This window comes from Miscanthus floridulus, chromosome 9, assembly GCF_019320115.1.
Source record: "Miscanthus floridulus cultivar M001 chromosome 9, ASM1932011v1, whole genome shotgun sequence".
In the NCBI taxonomy this organism is placed as follows: domain Eukaryota; kingdom Viridiplantae; phylum Streptophyta; class Magnoliopsida; order Poales; family Poaceae; genus Miscanthus; species Miscanthus floridulus.
In genome coordinates, this window is record NC_089588.1 from 121,639,663 (window position 1) to 121,649,032 (window position 9,370).

Genomic DNA, 9,370 nt, shown 5'->3' on the forward strand with positions numbered 1-9,370 from the left:
CACTACTCCCCCGCTCTTGCTCTTGCACATCCAAAGTTCCTTCTTCACCAGCTAGGATGGACCGCGGTAAATGACCGTTGGAGGAGTCATCGGATGCAGGCAGGGAGCCACCGCCTCTTCATCCTTGCTTACGTGATCAGGGGTAAGTGCATTCGGATGATGTTCAAGTTTGAGGGTTCAACCTGCATTGACTGTGTGTGTTTGCATGGCTGCTTCCCATGCTACGTCTAGTGGGGTCACTAGCGTTCCTCATGCCATGACCCCGCCCATAAGGGGGTCAAGCTCATCGTTGTCCTCCTCGAATGATCATTGTGAGTTTTGTGAGCTTGCCCGTAGAATGGATGAGGCCCGCTAGCGCTACTCCGACGCCATCGGAGAAGCGAGCCAGCTAGAGCGCTACCTTGACACCGTCAGGGTGGCGCTCAAGGCCTCATAGAGGGAGAACACCATGGCGCAGGCGGCAGACACCGATGCCTAGGCCCACATCATGGGTAAGGGTGCTTCTTCATCTTGACGTCCTGCTCATTGTGTGCCACTCCTGATCTTCCTCTTATCTTCCTTTGTTCTCATCGTCAGTGTTGGAGGAGCAGCTAGCGGCCTCCTACCATGAGGCAGAGGAGGCTCACCTCTGGGAGGTTCTCCTAATGGAGGACCATGAACACATGGTGGTGGACAGAGTCCAGCAAGGAGCCAGTGTTGCCCTCGCTGCCTTGTAGCTCTGCACCGGCCAAGACTTCCGTCAGGTGGCACCTGGGTTCCCGAACCATTCTAGGTAGGCGAAGCGGGCAGAGCTGGCCAGCGGCTTTGTCGCCGCCGCGGCCACCGTGTTGGCCACCGTAAATGTGGAGGACATCCTCCACGGTGGTGGCCAAGGGCCTTAGGTTGTATCTAGGGTCCTTTAATGAATAAATTTTTTTAGTTTGTATCTCACACATCTTTTCCATTCGCGTGCTCGTCGATGATCCGATCGATTGAATGTCGTAGTCATGTGACCTTGCCTAGGGATTGATCGGCAAAGCTTGGCTTAGTGCGACTCCATTTTCGTGATCGAGGTGTCATGGGGTAGATCTAGCGGCAGCGTGCCTCCCGTTGCCCCTTTCCTATGGGTCGTGGCGATCTTTCTTCTGGTGAGCATTAGCGCATGGTATGTCGTGGTGTTGCCCCCATGAGTGGACCGTGTTGACTGGCACGCACTGATCGACATGGGCCACTTGGGGTCACATGTGTCGTCAGAGTGTCGCTTTGACGTGCACGTACTAAGGCATGTTGTGATCTTTGGGCGGTTGGCTGAGAGTAGTGAAAGGATCAAGATGCCCAAGAGGGGGGTGAATTGGGCTAATTCTAAATTTTCTTGCAATAATTAAATCCTACGGTTAGCCTAATTAACCCCTTGTGCCTAGAAAAGTATTTCTATTAATCTAATGCACAAAGGACTTGCAACCTATGTTCTAAACTTACTCTAGCATGGCAATTCTATGAATGTAAAGACAAGTATTGAATTGCTCAAAGTAAATGCTCAAAGTAATTGCTCAAAGTAAATAGAGAGAGAGAGAGAGGAACGTGGCAATGTTTTGCTAAGGTATCGGAGAGTCGCCACTCCCCACTAGTCCTCATTGGAGCACCCACGCAAGGGTGTAGCTCCCCCTTGATCCACGCAAGGATCAAGTGCTCTCTATGGGTTGATTCTTCAACACTCTGTCGCGGTGAATCACCCAAACCGCTCACAACTTGAGTTGGGTCACCCACACGCTCCGCCAGGTGATCACCAAGCTCCCAATCACCACCAAGCCGTCTAGGTGATGACGATCACCAAGAGTAACAAGCACAAACTCTCACTTGACCACTCAAAGCCTACTGAGAACATTGGATGCACACTTTGCTACTCTTGATTCACTAATGAGGCTACTCTCTTGGATTCTCAAATCTCAATCACCTCACTAGGACCTTGCTCTTCTTGGCACTCACAAACGTGTTTCTCAACTATTGGAATGAGCAAAAGTGACTCCACACATGAGTGGAGCTTCTATTTATAAGGCAGCTAGAAAAACAAACTGTTATGAGCCACTGCGGGGTGACCGGATGCTCCGATCAGTTCAACCCGCACACCAGTGTTTAAGTGTTGACCGGACGCTGGCAGGGTCCGATCACCACTGATTGGACACGTTCGGTCGCATTAAACCCTCACTAGAACCTTACTGTACTCGATCGGATGCTGGATCCTGAGGGTCGGGTCAGTATTGACCGGACGCGTCTGGTCATAGATTCACTCTTCTAGAACCTTACTGGAGTCGACCGGACGCTGCCTCTCAGCGTTCGGTCACTTGACCACTCCAGCGTCCGGTCACGCCAGACGCAATCTCCTTGGTCAAATGAACTGACTGGACCCTGCGGCCAGCGTCCGATCGCACCGAAGCTAGCGTCCGGTTAGCATTTGACCCTCCATTCACTTCCAACTCTCGATCATATGTGAATGAAGTTTGCTCCATTGGATCTTAGGCATATGTAGGAGCTACCTAGTGCTAGTTTTAACAAGTGTGCACCACACCTAACTCACTAGACTCATCTAGGTCAAGCTACCCATCCATACCCCCCTTAATAGTACGGCCAAAGGAAAAAACAAAGTCCTAAACTACTCTAAGTGTCACTCCAACTCCAATTGACACTTAGAACTAGTCATCCTTAACCTTGTCGTCCATCCTTTGAAAATCGAAATGATTTCTATCTTAGGGGCATGACCACCTTGATTGCCCAATTGATCCCCATTACCATGACCTAACTTAATTGCCTCTGCAAAACACACGTTAGTCATAGTAATCTTGTATTGTCATTAATCACCAAAATCCAACTAGGGGCCTGGATGCTTTCAATCTCCCCCTTTTTGGTGATTGATGACAATACCACCTTGAGTATGTGAAAGAGTGAGGATTTTGACATGCTTGGTTCATATAAGCTTTTGTCAATAAGAACAAAAGAGTTAGGCAAGCTTATATGACCCAAGCCAACACAATGTACTCAAAGGATATGAAGTAAGCATGAGTACAAGTAATAAAGCTCATTTGCATCGGAGTATAAACGCGGAAGCAAAGGCAAATGAGCATAACACAAGTGATATGACATATAAAGGAATTCAAAGTAGAGAGCACACATGTCATATATCATAATTACGTAGATAACACTATCACATAGATATAATAGTATGCATGAAAGTAAACACACGAATGCATAATAGTAATAGTGTATTACACAAATAAAACTCCAAATGTATATAATAGACTAATAGCTAACTAGGCTCTCCCACCCTAAACGTCGCTCCCCCTGAGTCTACATACTCGAACCCTCTCCCCCTTTGGCATCAAACACCAAAACCTAAGAGTCGGTCGGTGGGGCTACAGCGGATGAGCCGGGCGCTGAGGTACGAGGGGAAGCTGGAACTGGGCGCCATCATCATCTGACCCTGGGCTCTGTACTGACTGACCCTCTATGGCTGGAAGCATCGCTGAAGTGGTTTAGGTCTGAGCTAGGGCAGGTGCTGCCTGTGATGCTGCTAGTATATCTATCGTAGGATCTAAAGATGCAACAGACGAAGGGAGCCTTTGAGTAGTCATGGCAACAGGAGCTATTGTAGAAGGACCGGCAGCATGCATATGTGGCGGTGTAGGCATCCCTGTCAACTCGTTAAAAGATGCTCCAAGACTCCTAGAGACTGATGTGTCAGGCATAAATAGCGAGGGTGACTGATCCGATGTGAAGCCCGTCTGAAGTGGTGTGAAATGTGGGGCTACCACTGGCGAGGATAACCACTGGGACACCTGTACTGTGAGAGAAGCAAATGGAGCTGGAGGCTGTCCCTGACTCTGAAGCCCACTGGGCTGTACTGCTAGAGTTGTCGTAGTGGTGGCAGGCTGAGCAAGCTGGGGTGAAGGCTGTGACTGTGGAGCCCCAAGTGCTATTACTACATGCTGCATAAATCTCATAAGCTACTGTTGCACGAGTAACTACTGCTGATGCATCTACTGCTGCTGCTGCTGGAGGACCTGCTACTGGTGCTAGAACTCATCCTGATGAGCCTAAAACTATGCAAAGTTGGCAGCGGTCTCCTGAGCCTGTCTAGCCTGATCCTGCTGCATCCGCTCAAGGATAGCAATCAAAGCGGGGTCCGTTTGCGAGGCAGGTGGAGCTGAGCTGGAACTGCCAGCCTCTGCATCATGTCTGCATGGAGGCATCTAAGGAATAGGCCGGTAGTTGTCATCCGAACTATCACTAGACTCTGTCCTCTCCTCCTAAGCCTCAAGCTGCTCCTCCTTAGTAGCGGCTATGCCTCTGATAATCTCGTCCAGTTGAGCTGCGGACTCTGGTACATCTGGACGACGATGAGGCTAAGTGGGTGCCTGTGGTGTGCTATGTCTGATCCTCTATGCCATGTTATAAGCTAGAAACTCTGTGGTGGCACCTCTATACTCTGCAACCATCTCTAGTGTCCTAACATGAACAGCCTTGAGCATAAGGAAAGTGATCCAATGTGCATATGAAACTGCCTGCGACCCTTGAAGCCCTTAGCTATCGTGTCCTCCATCTCAGACAGAAGAAGATCCCAAATATCGAACACTGTCTGCTACATCAGGACGTTGAGGAGCCAAAGCTTTAGGCGAGTCAGACCCTCTCTATATCCCATCCTAGGAAGTAGTGTCCTCCTAATGATAGCCTCTAGAACTCTAGCTGTAGGAGTAAGGTCACTGGGGTTCCTCCTCGACCTCTCACCAAAGGGCTCCTTGAAGCAATGGCGCACAAGATCTGTAGGGGGCACCAAACCACCATGAGGACGCCTAGGAGGCTCTTGCTGTCCATAACATACCTCATGTAACCTGACAGGCTGCTCCTATAGCCTCAGTATCTCCCTAGCCCTATGACTCATCATCCTGTAGTCTCTACCTCTAAATCCAAAGTGTATAAAGTTATGCTGCGGGTCAATGTAGAGCAAAGCATAGAACTGCTGAACCCAAGATGGTACATACAATTCTGTCCGACTAATCAGATCTATCAGCCCCGGTAGATATGCAAGGTAGGGGCGAATATGCTCTCCAGCTGCTGTGACTATAGCCTCAATGCTGCAAATCCGCTGAGATCTGAAAACTGCCCCACTGTTTAGATATGCATTGTAGAAGTTTCTACAGTAGCGTGTAGAAACCCTCTGCTGCTCTCTCATCCCTCCTAGGTGGAAACCAGACATCAAACTCAATGAAGCGAAGCTACTGAACCTGCTTGGCCATGGTGGCCCTCACGTCAAGATGGGTCACTAGAGGCGGACCCTGTGGTCTAGGCGGTGGACGTGATCCCCTCCGCTGTGTCGGTGGCCTCGGTGAGACTAGAACACGGGTACGACCAAAGCGGCATAGCTGTGGCTAGGGTGCCTGCTCGGTCTCCTCGGCCTCCTCGACCTGCTGGCCCTCCTCACCCTCCTGAGGCTGCTGTGACTGTTGTCCCTCCTATGTCTCCTGAGCTGGCTAAGGCTTTGCTGGTGGGGGCTGCTGCTGAGACTCCTGCTGTGACTTCCCCTAAGGCTGAGGATCCATAATGGGAAGACATCGTCCTGCCATCATGACAGTCCCAGATGGACTACCATGAAGACTCTCAATCTGCTTATGTCTGCCCTATGCCTCTGGTGACAGATGATCTGCAATGATAACTCCACTGTGGGCACCTCCTCTCTTGGCATGCTCTGCGGCCTCAGCAACTGCTGCTGCTCTCGCTGTCTCTACATCAGGGTACTTGCGCTTCTTTGATACAACCTGCTTCGTCGCCTTGCCTTTAGGTCCTGTAGGCTGGCGAGGCGGGGGCCTCTGATCCTCGTCTCCTGGACCACCACCAACATTCTTGGTGCGAGCCATCTGATCTGACTAGAACCACTGCCGCTGAAAAGACCAACTCTCCACTGACACTTTCGAGGCTTGGCCTCGATCCATACTCACGAGCTTGGCTCTGAGTTGACTATCAACTGCCACTGACACCTCAACAGCACTGACTCGCTGCACGATGGAATAGAAGGATATACAAGTAAATACGATATATCTAATAGATGTGAAACCCTATGAGAGCAAGCAATGTAGATATGAAATAGAGATGACTGGCTTGCTACCTGATGAACCAGTGATCTGAGAAGAAGGGAAGCGACCCGTGGGGAACCACCGACTTGGCTAGGGTTAGGGTTCACGAAGCACAGCGTGAATCGGCAAAATCGACGGCGATGATTGCAGTGCAAGGTCACAGTGGTGCTAGGTTACTGGAGTACGAGCAGAGCGCAAGGGCTTAGGTGCGGCGGTGCAAGGAGCTCGGCGTGGGCTGCCATGGCTGCCGCGGCTAGGGCAGAGGAGAATACGGTGGTGCGGCAGAGAGATCGGGCGTTGATGTCGACACGAGCAAAAACTAATTAGGTCAAAAGAAATCACCGGTGCTGATTAAATAGGGTGGCCCTCACGAGTCAGAAATAGAAAATAGGAAAGTGACCTGATGCCACACGATAACTACTGATCGGACGCTCCGGTGGTAACGACCGGACCACCTAGTGTCCGGTCAATTCCAGAGAGGTCCAATTCCTCTAGAATCGCGACCGGACACGTCCGGTGGACACCGACTGGACGCAGCCAGAGTCCGGTCAACTTAGCCTTTGTCTTCTTCACACGACCGGATGCTGAGACATCATCTGATCGGACGCTGAAAGGCAAAGTCCGGTCACTCCTTTGCAGCGAGTTCACCACCTGTGAACTGACCGGACGCTGGACTGCAGAGTCCGGTGCAGCGTCCGGTCACTCTTTTCCAGCAAATCTTCAATGTTCCTTCGCGCTGCCTATTCCCAATCAAGTCCCAACTTGAATAAGATCTAAATAAACACCAATTAGGACTGATGTGAGTGACCTCTCTCAAACTCTCATATTTTTCAAAATATTTTGCCTTAGGCTATAATTCTTTTTAAGAGAATAGGCAATAAGAGGGCAAATGGAACAAAACGACAAAACAACATTCATGCATATGCAATACTTGTAAGTAAATCTAGTTGCTTGTCAAGTTTGATCCAAGGTTAAGCTTCTTCACACGCTTTTCGGTGGTTATCTTAACCATGTTAGACAAGCCCTATATGCATTATAAAGCATTAAACATGTTGTATATTACAATGCAATGCAAGGGACAACACAAGCTCAATTTTTAGTGAAGTTGCTAAAATCAAGCACATTGAGCTCATTCCGCAATCTACAAAATGTAGCCTCATCTAGCGGTTTAGTGAAGATATCAGCTAATTGATCTTCGGTTCTTACACCTTCTAGTGATATATCATTTTTAGCAACATGATCTCTTAGAAAGTGATGGCGGATATCTATGTGCTTGGTGTGAGAGTGTTGAACTGGATTGTTTGCAAGTTTTACCGCACTTTCATTGTCGCACAAAAGAGGTACCTTTTCTAGAACTACACCATAGTCTAGCAAAGTTTGTTTCATGTATAATATTTGTGCACAACAAGCACCCGCGGTAATGTAATCCGCTTCGGCGGTGGACAAAGCCACACTATTTTGTTTCTTGGAGGACCAAGACACAAGTGATCTACCAAGCAAATGGCACCCTCCGGATGTGCTTTTTCTATCAACTTTGCATCCGGCATCATCCGAATCGGAATAGCCAATTAATTCAAATATAGCTCCTTTGGGATACCAAAGGCCAATGCTTGGTGTGTGCTTAAGATACCTAAGGATTCTTTTTACGGCAATTAAATATGTTTCCTTAGGATTAGCTTGAAATCTAGCATACATACACACACTAAACATGATGTCGAGCCTAGATGCGGTTAAATATAACAAGCTACCAATCATGGAACGGTAGAGAGTTTGATCAACCGGGTTACCTCCCTCATCTTGGTCGAGATGTCCATTGGTAGGCATTGGTGTCTTGATTGGCTTACATTCATCCATCTTGAATCTCTTGAGAAGATCTTTTGTGTATTTCTCTTGAGAGATGAAGATGCCTTCTTTCATTTGCTTGACTTGAAAACCAAGAAAGAATGTAAGCTCACCAATCATTGACATCTCAAACTCCTTTGATATCAATTCACCAAATTCTTTGCATGAGTCTTCATTTGATGATCCAAAGATGATATCATCAATATATACTTGACAAATAAAGATATGCCCATTAAGCTTCTTGGTGAATAGTGTGGTGTTGACCTTCCCAATGATGAAGCCCTTCTCAATGAGAAAGTCCCAAAGGCGCTCATACCAAGCTCTTGGGGCTTGCTTAAGCCCATATAGTGCCTTGGACAACCTATACACATGATTAGGATATCTAGGGTCTTTAAACCTGGGAGGTTGATCAACATAGACTAGTTCATTAATAAAGCCATTTAAGAATGCACTTTTCACATCCATTTGATATAGTTTCATTTCATGATGTGATGCATATGCAAGTAGGATACGGATGGCTTCTAATCTTGCAATCGGTGCAAAGGTATCTCCAAAATCCAAACCTTCAACTTGAGAGAACCCTTTTGCAACTAGTCTTGCCTTGTTCCTCACAACAACACCTTGATCATCTTGCTTGTTGTGGAACACCCACTTTGTTCCAATGACTCTTACATCTTTTGGTCGCTCTTTAAGAGTCCAAACTTCATTGCGAGTGAAGTTGTTCAACTCTTCATGCATGGCATTGATCCAATCCGGATCTTTAAGAGCTTCTTCTACCTTGGTAGGCTCGTAGCAAGAGACAAAAGAGTGATGAGCAATAAATGAAGTAAGTTTTTGAGATCAAGTCATTACACCCTTTGATGGACTCCCTATGATGAGATCTTGTGGATGATCTTGTAGGAGAGGTGTATTTCTTCTATTGACCACTTGAGGAGGAGGTTGTGGAGCATCAACATCTTGTGCTTGTACCACCATTTGCTCATGAGAGATATGAGTATCTTCATTTTCTACTCTCCCATCTTTTTCACCATCTTGTGGCACACTTGATGAAGAGGGTTGATCAATCACTTGTATATCATCTTCATCATCTTTTGGCTTGATGTCTCCCACCGGAATATTCTTCATAGCCTCCCTCAATGGTTCATCACCTACATCATCAAGATTCTCATGTGCTCCTTGGGAGCCGTTAGATTCATCAAATTCCACATCATATGTTTCTTCAACCAAGCTAGTGGCATGATTAAATACTCTATATGCTTTGGACTTTGATGAGTAACCAACAAGAAAACCAATATCACAATGTCTTTGAAACTTCCCTAGGTGTTGCTGCTTCTTATAGATGTAGCATTTGCAACCAAACACCCTAAAGAAGGAGACGTCCGGCTTCTTCCCATTGAGCAACTCATAAAGTGTCTTGCCACGGAACT